The sequence below is a fragment of the Aethalodelphis obliquidens genome, unplaced genomic scaffold, assembly GCF_003676395.1.
Source record: "Aethalodelphis obliquidens isolate GAN/ISIS:26980383/991018 unplaced genomic scaffold, ASM367639v1 scaffold19, whole genome shotgun sequence".
Classification (NCBI taxonomy): Eukaryota; Metazoa; Chordata; class Mammalia; order Artiodactyla; family Delphinidae; genus Aethalodelphis; species Aethalodelphis obliquidens.
Window position 1 is genome coordinate 1,973,619 of NW_020837963.1, and position 17,865 is coordinate 1,991,483.

Here is a 17,865-nt window from a genome sequence, read left to right on the forward strand (position 1 = left end):
TCACTTTCCACTCCACTCACTGCCCCCATCAAAAAGCATTTGCCAGTAGTCACAGTGCCTTCATGTAGAAAAGTGAAATTGTTTCTTATCTCTACACTGGCCTCTGTTTTTTTGGAACAAGGAGTGATTTTAGAGCTACCTATCAGAAAAGTAAGAAATTAACTCATTAGGAGAATGCAGGCCTAATATTAGATGAAGAGAAGCCACCAGAGCTACTCATTTCCTGGACTGCTACTCATTCCAGGCTTTATCAGAGGTAATTTCTTCATATTATACCTTTGGCCAGAGTCAGTTATTCTCCCTATTTTTTAAATAGTTATATTCCTATTTAAAAATTAGGAAAAATTAAATATTGATTACTAAATTCCTTCATCCACCTAACATTGTCAGATTACTCAAGAAGCTCAATGGAATTATACGTGTAACCCAGGGCCAAGGATCTGGGCCATGGCCACTAAATATCGTTGCATGAGAACATCTCCAGAGGGCTCCTGTTGGACTTGCTAGGTAGGGTGGCATCTCCTACTCTGTAAGGTGTGAACAAATTTTGAAAGATTACCATTTATCTATGATTATGTATAATCTTCGAGTGTTCAGGCACTCTATTTCAGTGGATTTACTCTTTGGGCATCTTTAAGTCATCCTCTAAGTCTTGCTCATACAAGGCATTCTATGACTAAAAAGAAAAAAAAAATGAAAACTACTGATTTTAGTCTAATTCCCTCATTTCACATTTAGGAAACTGAGTCTCAAAGTGGTTAAGTGGCTTCTAAAATATACAGAATTTTGGAGGAAAAGCTAAAGGAACAGCAATTATTTAAGTGGGAGATAGATATTATAAATTAGTAACACTGTCCTTGTGACTATTCTCACCTATCATTCCATTCTTTTGACTTCCCCTCTGTGTTTGCACCACAAATCAAGCTGCTCTGTCCCTGAACTTCCCTGGAGAGCCAGTTTTTATTCTCTACCTGCCTAGAAGTCAACCCAGAGTTTCTAGAACCAAACTCTATTTCTAATGGAATGAATCATTTATATAGCAATTCCTTGTCTGTATTATTTAGTGTTTTTTTGTTTTTTGTGTTTTTTTGCTCTGCAAAATACATGTTTTTATCAAATGCCTTATTTGATCCTCACAAATAAGTGAAATAGATGAAGCAGGTCAATTTGTAAAGCACATTCTATATATATATATATATAGCAAAATACCTATAAAAGTAGAATTTATTATTTTTTAACAGGAGAATTTATCTGCCATTTCATTTTATAGGTAGGCACAGAAAGTCTCTTTGGAACACTTTAAATTTGCCTCTTTCCTGAATTTTCCCTCCTAATTAGGCAAATATAAGATGTGAAGTTTCCCGTACCCTGTTGTATGCTTAGCTGGAGAAGATGTGAGTAAGTCTGCATAGATGCCAAGGGGTCCCCTGGGAGGCAAGAGAGAGTGATATTCTAAACTTCCCCTTTTAGATCATCTATGGTAGCTTGGGATGGGTCAACTGATATCTGCAGGTGAGAAAGAACTTGAAACATCCAGAACTATTGTTCTGGTCTCAACCCCAGGGCCTGGAAGTCTGGGGAAGAGTCCAGAAATAGAGCTTCTGGGCATGGATGTGTAACCACCGATGGCTGTAACTAGGGGGTCATGTGTGAGGAGACCTACTGCAACCTACAACAGGATATGGACCAGAAAAGGCATCATCTCAGCCATAAAAAGAACACAGGAGATTGTGTGGTATGGAACCCTTTTCATGGCAACACCTGTGGTAACAGTAGAAATAAAGGCAGCTCAACTGGGTACCCATTAGTGGACACATCAGTCTCCCGAGTTCTCTCTCCTGACATTTGGAATGAAGACTGGCCCCACTGGCAGAAGTTCTTGGATAATTAAAAAAAGGAGAAGACTCAAGAGGAAGATACTAGACTCCCCGCTAACCTGCACATGCAGGGTCCCCAGGCAGGTATCTCCGATTACCTGTAGATGAGGTATGGATAGGAGGAGGTATAGGTTCCAGGTAGAGAGAGTTTTAGGAATTTGCCAAGGTCACTGGCATCCCAAGGCTCCTAATCTCCTTTCCCAGCAGCTGCTGACTCTCTAGACGGAGCAGTGCACCCAACTCACTGCTAATGACTCTGCCTTAACCACACTCCCCATTTCTCATGCCTTTGAGTGGAAATGTGACCTTGGAGTGGTGGCAAATCGTAAATCCTCCCAAGTCTTTTTCCTGCCTATGCACTGGCTGTTTCCCATCTAATTGTTCATATTGTTAGGCGCAGTTCTTGGAAAGCATTAGATGCATCATCTAAAGACACTTACGCATGCTGAGATGCTCCAGTGCTGCTTGTGGGAGTCTGGAGGCAGAAGATGATTCTCCTTCTCTAGCCCCTTTCTGGAGAGACTGACAGCAAGACCAGGGCACCTTAAAGTTTCAGCAGGGTCTGAGGGGCCCCGGGGAGGGCATTGTCCTGGCTCCTGCAGATTTCCATTGTAGTTATTAGTATGCATGATAATGGCAGTTTAGTTCTTTTCCCTTGAAGATAGCTTTTAAATGTGCTCTGTTGGCCTCTTGATGAAATAGCTTCATGCATATTAATGACATCTTTTATTTACTTAGCAGCACCATTAAGCACTTTGAAATACCAGATTCCACCCAGAGTCTCCGGGGAGACAAGCCAATATCTCTAGACTTACTGGTTGAATGGGAAACTGAGGAAACAAAAAAGCTCAGTAACATCCTGAAAGCAACACAAGAAAGCCCCTCAGCTACATATGCTGTCCGTCTAGCAGGTGGTTATGGGCTTGACTGGGTAGCATTAAGTTGGGCTTCCTGCAGGTACATCCATTCTTACAGCAGGCTTTTACAGCAAGTGCTTACAGCAGCACTTGCTATGTGTATAGCACTCTACGGGGCACTGAGTAGGGAGGAAGGTGAATATAATTATAAAGTACAAGAGCTACATGGAAGGGCTTATTCTATTCAAGGAAACCTTAAAGAGAGGTTAGAGTAGAGAAAGCAATGTCTGAAAGTTAAGCTGGCACCGCTGCTGCAGAATTTGAGGGAATGCTACCCCAACTGCCCAGGCTTCTTGACCTAATAACAGCACATCTAGGAGTGCAGCCATTGATAAAAATGAGTTAGATATAGATAACTTGGGAAAGATGTCTATGATATAGCATTAAATGGGAAAATGGCCAATGATTTCATGTTTATTAACTGTATGTGTGTATGTTTATGGGCTATAGGCATATTATGCATGTAGACAAACAGATGGAGATAGATGATAGGTAGGAGATAAGAGAGGGAAAGAGTGAGAGCAAGAGAGAAAGCAACTAGAAGAACTTAGGAAGAATTTATGTGCAACTAAAGGCAATGTGGGGGGAGGAGTGAAAAGAGCCACACTCTTGGTTTTTTATTTCACATAATATTTTAAAAGTCATATTAGAGATGTTTTTTTGTTTGTGTTTTAGTATTTTCAAAATAAAATGTTCAAAAGTAAATACCTAAAAGGTGTAGTCTCCAACCTCAAGGACCTTACACCCCAGAAGGGCAGACAAAGAAACATTAACTACATTATCAGAAAGAATAAATTAAAGACATGCTAGTACATGAGGAGTGTTTACTCGAAAAGGTGTGTATAAGATAAAAGGCCACGTGTTGAAAGAAAGTTTCCCACTGGGAATATTGACCAAGGACTAGATTCTTTCCCCTCCAGAGCAGTAGCTGCTAGTGAATTGCCTCTTCGGGCTCTGGGGTGGCTGCACTCAGCCCCAGCCACCCCGGGAAACACAAGCCAGCCTGGCTCCTCCCAAGGAAGGAAAGTGTTGAACCCACCCTTTCCAGGTCCCTGTTTCAATCCTACTACCACTGCCCATCTGTCCAGAAGGGGGACTGTAGGTGCTGAGGGCTGATCCAAGGAAAAATTTTGGTAGCTTTGCTGATTCAAATTTTCCCTGGAACTCTGAGCTTTTCCTGACATGAGTCACGACCCAATCACAGGTAATGTAACAGAAATTAACCCTGTGCTCTGTAAGTACCTGCGAGGGGACCCTGACGGTGGCAAAACCTGTCACTGCCGCTCAGTGCAGACTGCCTGCTAGAATCCTCCCATGCAGTGGCTCCTGCTGCTGCTGATGGAAATCATGCCCTTCTGGTAACCATGCCCTTCTTAGTAAAGGTTCTAAGTAAGAAACACATGTGGAGGGAAGGAGGGCACAGAGGGTGCCTCATTCTGACAGGAAAACCTAGGATGGTTTCACTGGCGAGGAAACACGCTAATTACTGAAGGACTGGATTTTGATTAGCAGAGAAAATAGGAAAGACATTTTACAAGAAGAAACGGAGAAGAATCCAACATTGAAACAGCAGCTAGCACTTAAATAGCCCTTACTTGGACAGGTACTGTTCTAAGCTCTTCACATATTTTGAATGGATTAATGCTTACAAAAATCCAGTGAGATTGGTACTGCTATTATACCCATTTTGCAGATGAGAAAATTGAGGCACAGAAAAGTTATTTTCCTAGGGTCCCAGAGGGAGTAAGTGGTACCACTGAGAATCAAACCAAGGGAATTTGGCTAGCTCTTGACCTCTCAGAATCTTCTAGTAAATGAAGAAATACTGGAGCACAGGTAAAGGAGTGGTGGGGAACACTAGAGGTAAAAATATGCTGGTGCACAGAACAACTGCTCCCTAGCATGGCTGGAATAGAGGCAATAACTCTGGAAGGTGAAATGCAGCTGTTGTCCTTGGATTCCGGGAAAAGGGCTGGGAACTTACTCTGAGGGAGCAGGAAGCCACCAGACATGTTTTTGGAAGAAAACACCTGCTCTGACATGCTCTGAGACATGACATCTTAGAAAAAGACCTCTAGTGTGGACAGGAGAGGGGAGGGCCTGAAGAGGTAAAGGCCATGTGGTAGGAGATGCTGGGCGCTTGAGTTGGAGTCATTCCAGTTATAGGAGACAGTGGAAGGGAGGGTCCTTGGTGGGTGAGAAACAGCCTTCCATGTGATTCTGCTTCCCAGCCAATCCCTGGTAGGAAGTGAATGGTGAAGATTGGGGTGCAGCCCAAGAACAGGTGACAATCAACCAGGAGCAGCAGCATCTTCAAGCAGTCCCCTGGCCTCCTTCAGACTTTACATGACTTACTTGATTTTCAAAACAATCCTGCCTTAACAGCACCCTCCTTTCCTCCAGCTTTGAAGCTAGAAGATGGTTCTGTGTTCTAAGAGTCCAAGACAGTATTTCGGAGCACCTCATGGCACAGAAAAACCAAAGCAGCCGGCGGGGCTCTGGTTTTTCCTGATCCGGTGTCTGCGGGGAGGCATCTTGGACAATTTCCTGGGGGTTTTGGAAGCAGATGATGCCAAACCCAGGCCCAGTTTGCTCAGCTCCATTTGTAATGTCCTCACACTGTAAATTGTAGACATTACAGCCAGGCACTCTCTTTATGGCATACTTTCATCCTGAAATGTTCCCATGCTACATTTTCATGTAACTTATGCACCTTGAATGTTGTAAAAACTGCCGTAAAAGTCAATATAAATGCAATAATGTCACGTCAGTCAAAGGCAGCAGAGCAGCCCTTTTGAGCAAACAATTGGGAAACTAGAGGGAAAACTCAATTGCTCCATGTTGCAAATTGATTAAAGATATGAATCAGAAAATTAAAGGGCTTTTGGAGTTTAGGTTATTACTAACTGCTTTACTTTATGGAGCTATTACTTTGATTCTATGTTGAGTCCAGTAAAGTGGCTGACAACATATGGTGAGATGGGGCTCTGTGTCTTTCTTATTAATGTGAATTACTCAAGATCAGCCTAAATGAATGCACGTGCACATCTTAGCCATGTGAGTTCATTTCTTAACACTGTATTTAAAATTATAAAAAAATAATTAATAACTAGGGTTGCATCTCTATTAGACTAAACCTGCGTGTTCTTCTCATCAGCCAGGAGAACCAATCCTATTTTCAAAGTGTGAGATGTTGCAACTGTCACCTGCATGTTTAGTTTATATTTTTTAGGCTACTTTAGAAGGGCAGGGAAGCATCAGGTATTGTCAACATGGTTGATTTGTGCTACCACCAGGTTCAGCCTATTGAGTGCCAAGGTGCCGTCCTCATCTAATTGTCTCAGTATCTGAAAGTCCATAATTAGATAGTCATTCCTCTAGAGATTAAACCTTTTGGTACTAAGCTTCTTGTATAACTATCTTAGGATCGAATAAACTTAAGCTCAGGAAAAAAACCTTAGCAATAATTAATATGGCCCTTTGGGCCTTGGCAGCCAGGAAGCTAAGAGCTAAATTTAATATTCAGTGGTAGTAATCGCCCTGTGCTGGATTCCCGGGCTAACGTGCTGCTGGGCACATTTAGTGTGTGCTCAGTGAAGGATGGCTGAACGGAGGAATGAGAGATAATGACTAATAGTCACGTTTATTATTGCTTACTGTGAGTGGGAGTTTGCAGGTATGCTAAGTGCTTCTAAACATTACCATAAATTAATCTTAACAATAGTCTTCTCAGCTATTTTCATGACTGTTTTACAGATGTGCAGGCAGGCTCCTAGAGGTTAAGTGACTCACCCACGTTCACCTAGTTTGGATTTGAAACCAGTACTCTGTGACTTTAGAACCAGCACTCTCAGCTACAACCCGAAGGAATGATCACGCAAAGGGACAAAAGTAGGTTGCTCATAGGACTTGAAAGTTAATTTGGAAACAACAGATATTAGCTGTCTCCTTATAGAGAAGAAAGTTTTCAAATGAGTAGATCTTGATTGTAAGCAGATTGAGAGTTTCAAGACATCTTTGGGGAAAATGGATCAGGCAGAAGGAGTGTTATTCAGCAATAGAAGCACAGACTAAATGAGAATCAAGGAGGCTGGTGTGGGTAGTGCCCACCCAGCAGGGTCCAAGAGATGGGGCGCCATAGCATGGGCTTTGCACGTCACAGCCCCATTGATGTCTGAATCTGAAGCCATTAACTGTCAAAATTCCCTTATTCTGATACCTTGCTGACCAAACAAACTTCTGCTTTGGTTTTGGCAGGCCAAGTGTGTCTGTCTACCAGCAGGAATGTGATGACTGTACCCAATCTGATTGGCACAGGAGTTATGGTGTTTGGGGTAAATTAATTAATAAGCAGTCTGATTTACACAATGTCTCTGAGGTTAATTGGAGACTGTTCCTGACCAGCCTAGTCCTTCTTGGGTGCTGACCAAACTAGCTTTCTTAGTCTGCAAGGGTGAGAGACTGGCTCTGATCTGCAAAATTTACTGTGGTTAGGAAGGCAAGCCTGGGAGTCCCTTCCTCAACACCTGGATTCACCTTTATTCAAATTTTTACTAATCATTTGCTCTGCTTTCTTTTGTAATAACTCTGAATCTTCTGGTCAATATTTATTTGTTTGGCTTTAGATGTGCCTTAAACATGAGTTATTTCAGATGTCTTTCGATTTAAAAGCAAGTAGCTTTAAAATAAACATGAATATACAGATATGCCTATATGAGAAATGTTCAAATCAGCAAGCCCATTGGTGGCGGAGAGGGAGAGGAATCACCCACTGTGATCCAGGTCCTGAAGGAATAGGGTGCAGAGAAATTATGGTGGAAAGAAGCAGAAAAAATAGGAGAGACAGTGCAAACACTCTTGCTAAAAGTTTGCCAAAGGAAGACCCATCTATTCATTCATCCGTCCATCTCCCCATCCATCCATTCATTCAAGCCAACCAACACTCACTAAGAATTAGTCATGTGCCAAACACTGCTTTGATCCAGGGGACATAGATGGCAGTTAGTGATGCTATTCATGAGGCAATTCAGCTTTCTTCCTGCTAAATGTTTACCCCATGTGCCACAGTCAGATGTATTCATCACACAATTATTTGAAGGGTATTTTAGGCACCCTACACATCTCCATTCAGTGCCTCTCTTAATCTCCTGTGACTCCTCACATCTTAGCCCTTTCCAGCATCTCCTTTCTGCAGGGGGCCAAGGAGCCTATAACAGGCAGAGGAATAAACTTCTAAGTGAAGTTCCCAGGTTGGTGGGAAAGGTGTTTGAGGTTCAGGATCTGGGGATTCTTGAGATCTGCAATTATTTCATAGCCCAGATTGCCTGTACAAGGATATAGCTTGGAGATATTCCCCAGACCCCCATGACAGAAGGAGTCAGAAGTCCCCACCATGTCTTCTGTACTGCAGTAACTGCATTCTCGTCCCCTGTCACCAGACATCTCCATGACCCTTGCCTTACCTTTTCTTCCTCAGTTCCCATAATCATCTCATCTCTTGAATTTACCAGTTTTGTGCAGGATAATTCATCGAGTGTGATCTCAGAGAAACCAAAGCTGTTGGCTATTTGGGGATGCAGGAAGCCATAAGAGTGTCTTGTCTTCACCCTTCTGGATTGTGAGGACACTCTGGCTTGGCCTTTACTTGGTTGCCACAACTGACTGCCAAGTGGGTAGGTAGAGTGCAGGTGAAAAGGGGGTATTTTCAGCAAATATTACCAGTTTGCTCTGTGCAGTCAGGATGGAGAAGATTGCTAAGACTCTAGTTCATCATTTCTTCAGAAGGTACTCATTCATTCATTCATCATCATCTATTCCTAATTATCCGTTCATCCCTTTACCCATTTAATAAGTTCTTTTGAGCAGTGGAATTTTCAAGTTCTCAGACTTGGTATATTTTATTCAAGAGTTTATACTCTTCTTTTGCTCTTTTATAAGATACTTAGGTATTTTTTTTTATTATGTAAAAGATACTTCATTACTTTTCAAAGTAAGTCATAACATTTCTGCATAGACTATTATGAACTGAATTCCGTAGCCTCAAAATTCATATGTTAAAGTCTTAACCTCTGATGTGACTATATTTGGAGACAAGTCCTTTAAGAAAGTAATAAAGGTTAAATGAGGTCATTAGGGTAGGGCCCTAATCCATTAGGACTGGAGTCCTCATGAAAAGAGGAAGAAACACCAAGAGTGCACTTGTGTACAGAGGAAAGGGCGTATGAGTGCCCCGTGAGAAGGCTGACATCTGCAGGCCAAGGACGGAGCCATGAGAAACCAAACCTGCCGACGCCTTGATCTTGGACTTCCAGACTGCAGAACTGTGAGAAAATAAATGTCTATTGTTTAAGCCCCCAGTCTGTGCTATCTTGTTTTGGCAGCCTGAGCAAACTGAGAAAGGTGGTAAGAGGTATAATGTAACATAGTCCTAGGCAATAAGAAACATAATATTAAATAATACATATTTTATATAACAGATTATTAGCATTAGTGTCTCACAATAATGTACAATTTAAAATATTTTTTCATAGGCTTATATCATTTTGAACCTCTCACTAATATCCTAACGTGGAAATAACTATTGTTATAATCCCCATTCTGCAGATAAGGGAAATGAGGTTCAACAGAGGTAAGTGACTTGTTTAAGATCATCCAGTTAGAAAGAGAAGAAACTGCCTTCACAAAGGACTGCCTTAACTGCAGTGACAGGAAAAAATGTGCTGCAGCCCAAAAGTGATTTTCAGAACATCTGACAACAGAACACCAAGTTAAATGTAGGGGTGTTTCCCATCCTGACCCCATTCCCTTCCAATTTAAGTAAGCCCTATATAAAAATCTATATTCAAACACAAAGTAAATTCTAAGCCTATTTCAACATTTTAAGCAGAATTATCACTTTTCAAAAAAGGTTATTTTTAAGAAAGTAAATTCCCCTATTTCATTTAACATTTCACTCTTTCTTTAGAAAAAGTGATTTACACACACATTCCATAAACAAATATGGTGAATAAAAAGATATAACTTTACTAGAATCAAGCAAGCAAGTAATGCTGAAGAGATACCGATAAGGAGAATAATCGTATGGCTGCCTTCCATGGGCCGTGGAGGCCTGGAGCCTAGGCCTGAGCACCTCAGGTTCTGGCCTCAGCTACTCACCTATATTAAGACCTAAGTGTGAGCGAGAGATTTACTTTACGAATATTTGAAGATTCCTCTGAGAAACATGCACAACTTTGTCTAACCCTTCCTATCTACCTTCTTCCTTCCAGAAATACTCCTCTTCCACCCTCCCGCAAGGAGTTCAAAAGGAAGCAGCTTTTTTCTAACTGATCCACCCCCTGAGTAGGTGGGGCCAGTTATAGACCCTCAATTTGCTGACGCCAGTTTGTTATTCTGGTCATGTGTGCCTGGCTTTTGTTTAACCCAGTCAAAGCCCTTCCTCAGCATTTTTAAATTTGGCCTCTAAAAGAGGAGAAACTCCCCAGTGATACGAGACAAGGCACTGGAATTGTAGGCAACCACGTTCCCCATTATAACAGAAGCCAGTTTATGGTGGGAGAGAATGGAGCTTACTCAGACAGAAGCACAGATGAGAGAGGGAGAGAAAAAGGAAGGTAGTGAAATTATAAGCTCTGATTCCAAGTGTCCTTGAGGGCCAGATCACCTATGCTCTTCTAGCAGCCACGTGAGCTAATAAGTTCCCTTTATACCTAAACTAGTTCAGATTGGATTTGTCAATTATGAACAAAAGACCTTGTGATATTGCGATTTATCATGAGAAATATATATTTGTTTTCCATCCCCATTTCTGGTACAGAACTCCTAAAACCCTTGGAATTTCCTAAGTCATAGAGAGATAAAGGTGTTTTAATATTCATAACAACCCCCTTTCAATCACAACATACTTTACGTTAATGAGATGACTTTTGGAAGCACCTAAAGATGGGAGCTAGATGCCAGGGGAACAAACCCTGTGATTAGAGAGTTGAAATTTCAGTCCCACCCCTCTCACCTCCAGGGAGGGGAGAGGGGCTGGAGGTTGAATCAATCACCAATAGCCAATGATTTAATGAATTACGCCATTGAAATGAAGTTTCCATAAAACCCAAAGGATTGGGCTTCCTTGGTGGCTCAGTGGTTAAGAATCCGCCTGCCAATGCAGGGGTCACAGGTTCGATCCCTGGTCTGGGAAGATCCCACATGCCATGGAGCAACTAAGCCCGTGCTCCACCACTACTGAGCCTGTGTTCTAGAGCCTGTGAGCCACAACTACTGAGCCCACGTGCCACAACTACTGAAGCCTGCATGCCTAGAGCCCGTGCTCTGCAACAAGAGAAGCCAGCGCACTGAGAAGCCCGTGCACTGCAACAAAGAGTAGCCCCCACTCGCCGCAACTAGAGAAAGCCCGTGCGCAGCAACGAAGACCCAACACAGCCAAAAATCAAAAACAAAAAAATACATAAAATAAATTTTAAAAAAGGTGGGGTTCAGAGAGCTTCTGGGTTGGTGAACACATGGAGGTGCTGGGAAAGCAATGTGCTCAGAGAACATGAAAGCTCTGTGTCATTCCCACATACCTTGTCCTATGCATGTCTTCCATATGGCTGTTTCTGAGTTATATCTTTTCATAATAAACTGATAATCTAGCAATAAAATGTTTCTCTGAGATCTGTGAGCTGCTCTAGCGAGTTAATCAAACCTGAGGAAGAGTTTGGAGAGCCTCCAATCTACAGCTAGTCAGTAAGAAGCACAGGTGATGCCCTGGATTAGCAATTGGTGTCTGCGGTGACAGTATTGTAGGACTGAGCCCTTAACCTGTGGGATCTGACACTATCTCCAGTTAGTGTCAGAATTGAGTTAGTTTCTTGGTCGTGCTGGAGAAAACACACACTGGAGACCCCCTTCTATCAAAGAGATTGGGAGAAGGGGAAACATTTACCAAATACTATCTTGAGAAGATGTTAGCAGGCTGTCTGATTTTGTGCAGTAAATGCTTAGCTGGCAGGGGGTCACTGCAAAGAAAAGGAAGGGGAAGTTAGGGAAGTGGCAAAAGGAAACCCAGCTTTGCCAAGGGAAAAGTTTGCCTTAGAGAAGAAAGCTCCTCCAACACAGAAAAGATCTTAGCCGTTGTCAATTCCATCTTGTCCTACTATAGTAAATATTGGATTCTTTGATTTGATTTTAATTTCTTCTCCTTGAGACTTTCTGAGGCCCATGGAAGTCACTAGTCCATGCAGAAAGACCCTGACCCCAGGATCGAGGGATTTGAACTTTATTATTCTCATCCCAGTGAAGAACAGAAAGACTTGGCCTGTTCTCTCCAGAGATCTGAGCACTCATAAGACCCCCTTCACCACAGAATAAGAGACTAAAAAACTGGTTGAGCTTGTTCAAACAAAGTCTCAATTTCCCATCAAGCAATTGAAAGTTGGGGTTACATGTTGAGGTAGACTTCAGACTCTTTTAATGGCATTCAGAGACATAGTTCCCCAACCAATTGGCATTCAGGAAATGTTTATCAGTTCTGACAGCCACAAGTTCCACCCTGGCCAATTTTAGCTCCTATGACTGGAAGTGACTTGAATGTTTGAAATTCTGTAAAATACAGGCTAGTTTTGAAATGGAGCCGCAGAACTACAATGGCTTTCTGGCTTAGCTGTTAGGCAATTTAGGTCAAAATCCTCTCTCTTCTGAACAAGGGAAAGCTTCCCTGAAAGGACTGGTGATAAACTTTCAATAAATCTGCTGGGTGGTGGGAAGTGAAGGAAGAAATTTTTTAATGATTTATGAACCTGAGTGAAGTGATATTTTCATTGTTGTCCACTTTCCATAATTCTTCTCTTTTAAATTCCCTTTAGCGTCTTTTTAAGAACATAGAAGATAGGGATCAGCATCCTTTGGGGGGATTGCCTCCAAGATAGTGAGCACAGGACCATAAAGTGCATGCATCTATATATGTGTGTAAGCAAACTTCACTTGGGAACAACTGATAATTCTGTTTATGTTTGCCTCAGTATCAATTGAGGAGGGGATTTTTACATAAGTAAATTTTGAAATAATTGCTTCCTTCTTTAAGGACTTTTATAAAACTATTTTTACTTTTTTTTTTAAATTAGGGAGGGGGAATAATTTTCCTTAATTAATTAATTAGCTAATAAATTGGTTCACTCATTTGCTCTTTTTCTATTATCTTATGTTTGGACTTGGCTACATCCCATGACGCTCTGACAAGAACCTTAAGATCATAGTCAGCACCCCGGGCTTGTTTCTCCTCTGTGCCTCATGCACAAGCAAGTATGGGGTCCTGTTAACTGTGTATGTGTGTCCACATGTGCTTAACATTTACTGAGACCTACTTTGAGTCTGTGCTATTTTACCTTTTAAGCATTCTTTTTAAAATTTTCTCAAAAAATCCTTGAAGCAAAAACTTAACACTCATTTTAGAGAAGATATAACCAAGCTCAGAGAGGCTGAGTCACTTGCCTGAGCTTGAGCTAGAGGCAGAGCCGAAGTGTGTGGCCTCCTGTAAGTGACCTGGCCTCTCTGGGTTTCGTCTCCTCTTGGATCCAATGTGAGGTCTCCCCGCTCCCTTCCAGCTATACAACACCCCCAATGACTTTCAATACTGGTTTAGAAAATGTCGAATTCATTCGGTGAATCAGAGACATTGACTAGATATCAATAATCCGAGTAACCACCAGGAGAAAAGAAGGATCCCCTCGCTAAGGCCAGATCCTGTTTTTGACATAGAAGAAAATGGAATGTAAATGCGCCTGCAGAAATTCAGACAATATGATTTACTAACAAGCCTTGATAACTCTGCTGAAGGCGTGGTCACTCTGAAGAAACAAATGCCTCGAATCAACAACAGGCCTTTATGTGGGTACCAAGGAGCATCTCTGTGTCTCTATGTTCAGAGCATTAGCTCCAGTTTGATGTTTGGGTTTTAGATCAAGGACGCCATTGACCAACACGCACACATGCATGCCCAGGTGAGGGCACATTTTAATTAGTCCTCATTTAATTTTTAATCTTGCTTTTATTCCATGAGTACTTTAAAAGATTTATTATCATATCATGTGTAGCCTAATTCTTTTGCCTCTTTACTTTTTTCTTCTTTTCTACTCTCCCTTTTCTTTTTTCCTGTTCTTTCTTTGCCCTAATTTTTCTATTAGTCTTGTTTCATCACCCACCTTGAGTTTTTTTCCTCCAACCTTTTAGCTGTACCTGTTTCCCCTTCTGCCTGCTTTCTATGTGCCCTTCCCATTTCCCTTGTCTCCAAAGCACTAATTGGGATGCACAGGGCTTGGTCAGAACTGCCCATGGGAAACCCACTGATTGGGATTGAGAAGTGGTCCAGGAGGGCACAAGGGCTGACAGCTCCCGTACTTATCACAGAAACCTTGTCCTACAACCGAATCCTATGGCTAGTTGCTTTTTGGCTCTGAGACATCTTGAGGGAAAAGGAAGTGTTATCTTTGTAGGTCTGTTTCCCTGAATTGAAAGCCAGTTGTGAACATTACTGGAAACTTTGAAGATGAGATGCCTGAGGCAAGTTAACTGGGAAAATGTGTAGGCCCCAACAGAAGTAACATTCACAGCTCCTCAGAAAGAGTTAGTGGAAGGCTGCAGAGAGGTTTCACAGGGAAGCCCCAGAAGATTAAGAGAAACAGGCTTCCATCTCTTTTGGAGCTGTGGTTCCTACTCTACTCTCTGTGTGTCTCTCTGTCTCTGTATCCCTTTCTCTGTCTCTCTTTGTCTCTCTGTCTCTCTCTCGTGCACACACACCCTCTCCATTTATATAGCTGTGAGCCAGCTTCTGAGTCTTGGTGGTACAACCACCTCTCTTCCCTAAAACGCGTACAGGCTACAACACTCAGCTTGAATTCCAGCTCTGACCTTTTTGATGTCTTCAGGTCAGGCCAGTGAGTGAGATGGGGTTAAGGAATGAGTTTTTCCTGTCCTGATGTTGTCAAAGCAAATGTTCGTGCAGACAGAAGTTGTGTGGTCTTCCATAGAGTGAAGCAGAGTAATTAAAGAAAACTTCCTGTTCTTTCCATATCCCTCTCCAGATATGTGCTCTTTTACATTGTGGGTGGGCATTGTTCTCCCACTGGGGTGCTGCTCTGGAGCCAGTCATTCAGTCATCACTACAATCAGGTCATATCAAGGTACTCAACGATGACCACACTAGCTACCACATGGAGAGCACTTACTATGTGCCAGCCACTGTTTTAGGTGCTTTGCTTACATTATGGAAAGCATTTTAGTAATCCTGCAAGGTACAAGTGTTTATAGAGCAACGGGTATTCACAGGAGAGGGAGATCACCATGAGTGAGTAATCCTGCAAATACTAGCCTTCTTTCCCAAAAGGGATGTCATTGTCAATATCATCACCATCTCCTGCAATGCATTGTCAAGCTTGGTCAATTCAGGGCACCATGAGGTCAACTGTTGGGTTTCAGTGATGTTGGGGCACCCTCCCTGCATCTTCTCCACCCTGGATACAAGCACCTCTGTGTCTGAGACACCTATACTCCCTGACATTCAAAGCACATCTCATCACCAATGATATACCAGAAATGTGGGTACTCTCACAAGTTTGCATGGCCTGTGCCTGTTAGAGCTGTAGATACTAAAAATGGAACTTTCTAGAAAATATGAAGAAAAATATGGAGAGAGAGAGACAGGCAGAGAGACAGAGAGACAAAGTAAGTTACAGAAATTACTCTGCCAGAAAGAAAACTACCCTGGTAGGACATTGTCAGGTGTCGTCTTTGCTTTGCTGGCCTCTGGGTATGCAGTGTTGGGTAAGTTACTTAAATACCTTAATGTCCACTTCTCTTTCTCCTCTTGCCTCTCACCTTTGCTGGCTTTTCCTTTTCCCCCAGTCTATACCTTAAATGTTGGTGTTTCACATAGTTCTGTCTTTATGCATCATCTCTTTTCATCCTTCAGATTCTCAGATTATCTCTGGTTGATCTTACCTACTTCCTTTACTCCTGCTCTAGTATTTCTGATAAAAACCCATGTACTGGTGCAGACATATTTAAATGTTGGCACAGATGTAGTATGCTTTTCTTAAGGAATTTTTTCCTACTTATTAAAAATTTGGGATGCTGGAATGAACATCTGAGGTGTCATTTACATAAACTACAGTGGGAATAATGGTTCCTGGAAATTTGCAATTTAGTGTTTCAATATGTAAAGTGAATGTGCAGGATTGGGCAACATTGTTGTCATAGCAAAAGACTGAAATCACCTAAATATCCATCAGTAGGAAACTGGTTAATTAAATGATAGCACTTCGTACTATGAAATAAAATACAGACTTTAAAAACATTGTGATATAATAATGCAAGTGGCTGAAATTAAGAAGATTGACCATCCCAACTGTGTTGCTGGGCATGTGGAGGAACCAGAACTTCCATACACTGCTGATAGGAATGGAAATAATACATCCATGGTTCTGCAGTTACCATACACCCACCATATGATTTTGACACTCCACTTGTCAAATACTCCAGCAGATTTGGAGTCAGTAGGTCCGGGGTAAAGGCCTGGTGTCCACATTTTGAAAAATCTCACCATGTCCTCTGTCATATACCTTTGATTAAGAGATGTTGTCCTTAACCTAAACCCTGTATCACAGCACCTTGCATATAATAGTTCAATAAACATATGGGGAGAAAGAATCAAAGGCAGATTGACATGGTGAAGAAAACTAGGATTGGGGTCAGAACTTTGGATCAAGTTTTGTCTCTGCCTGTAACTAGCCAATGACTCAAATACAATCGCTTAACCTTTTAGGACTTCAGATTTCTTTCTATAAACAAGTGGTGGGGAAGGCAGACAGATCAGATGGTCCCTTAAATCTCTTCAGCTCCATCATTCTAGGGAGGAGTGTTTATGATTCAGAATATAAAAGATTACAAGGTCATACATTGTGAAATCGGGTTGAGGAAACCTCATAATTCAGTCATAGACATTAGAGAAGAATCTTGCTCAGAGATTTTCCACTATTCGAGGAACTCAAACCATCCTCCCTATCAGAAAAGGATGGTTCCCTTGCAAATGCATTCTGATGCACTAGTGTGTTAGCTTTCTAGGGCTGCTGCAACAATGTAGAACAGACCAGGTGGTTTGAAGAAATTTCTGTTCTTCTGAGTTGAAGAACAGAAATTTATTTTCTCAGGATTCTGGAGGCTAGAAGTACAAGGTATCAGCTAGGTTGCTTTCTTTTGAGTCTCTCTCCTTGACTTATAGATGACCACCTTCTCCCTATGCCTCACATAGTCTCCCCTGTGTGGATTTGTGTCCTAATTTTCTCTTCTAAGGACACCAATCCTATTGGATGAAGGCCCATTTTAATGACCTAATTTAACTGAATTACCCCTTTAAAGACTCTCTAAACACAGTCACATTCTGACAGGGGCATCAACATATGAATTTGGGGAGAACACACTTCAACCTCTAACAGGTAGTGAACAGAGTATCTATGCAAATGGCAGCCTTTACCTAACTATGATAGCAGAGTCTCTCTTGGTTTGGAGCTTGAAGGAACAGAGAAGCATTGGCTTATAGAAAATTAAAATCATGATGATTTTAAACCAAGTATCTCTTTCATCCTTTGCTTTAATGCAGCAAACTTCCTCAGAAGACTCTGTTACTGATAAAACTATTTCTGCACAAGAAAGCCCTTGCTCCCCATTGTTACCAGCAATGAGAATTATACCAGGGGTGACTTGAGCCATATTCCAAACACTGGATCAGACAGACTCTGCCCTCTGAACAGCTATATCAGAACCATAGACTTTTATATTATTCACACACACACACACAAAGAAAACAAGAAACAATTTATCACAAGAGAACTCTTCAGAAGATTTGAAATTTATTTTCACCTCAAATTGGGGGAGTAGAGAGATGAGGATGAGACCACAGAAATTTGAAAGCATACAGAAACCTGAGAAATGATCTATAACTGTATTTCCTAGACTTTTTGCATTTCATTACCAACATTTTTTTTAAACTGAGGTGTCTCTCATGGTTTCCAATTTTTGTTGTACCA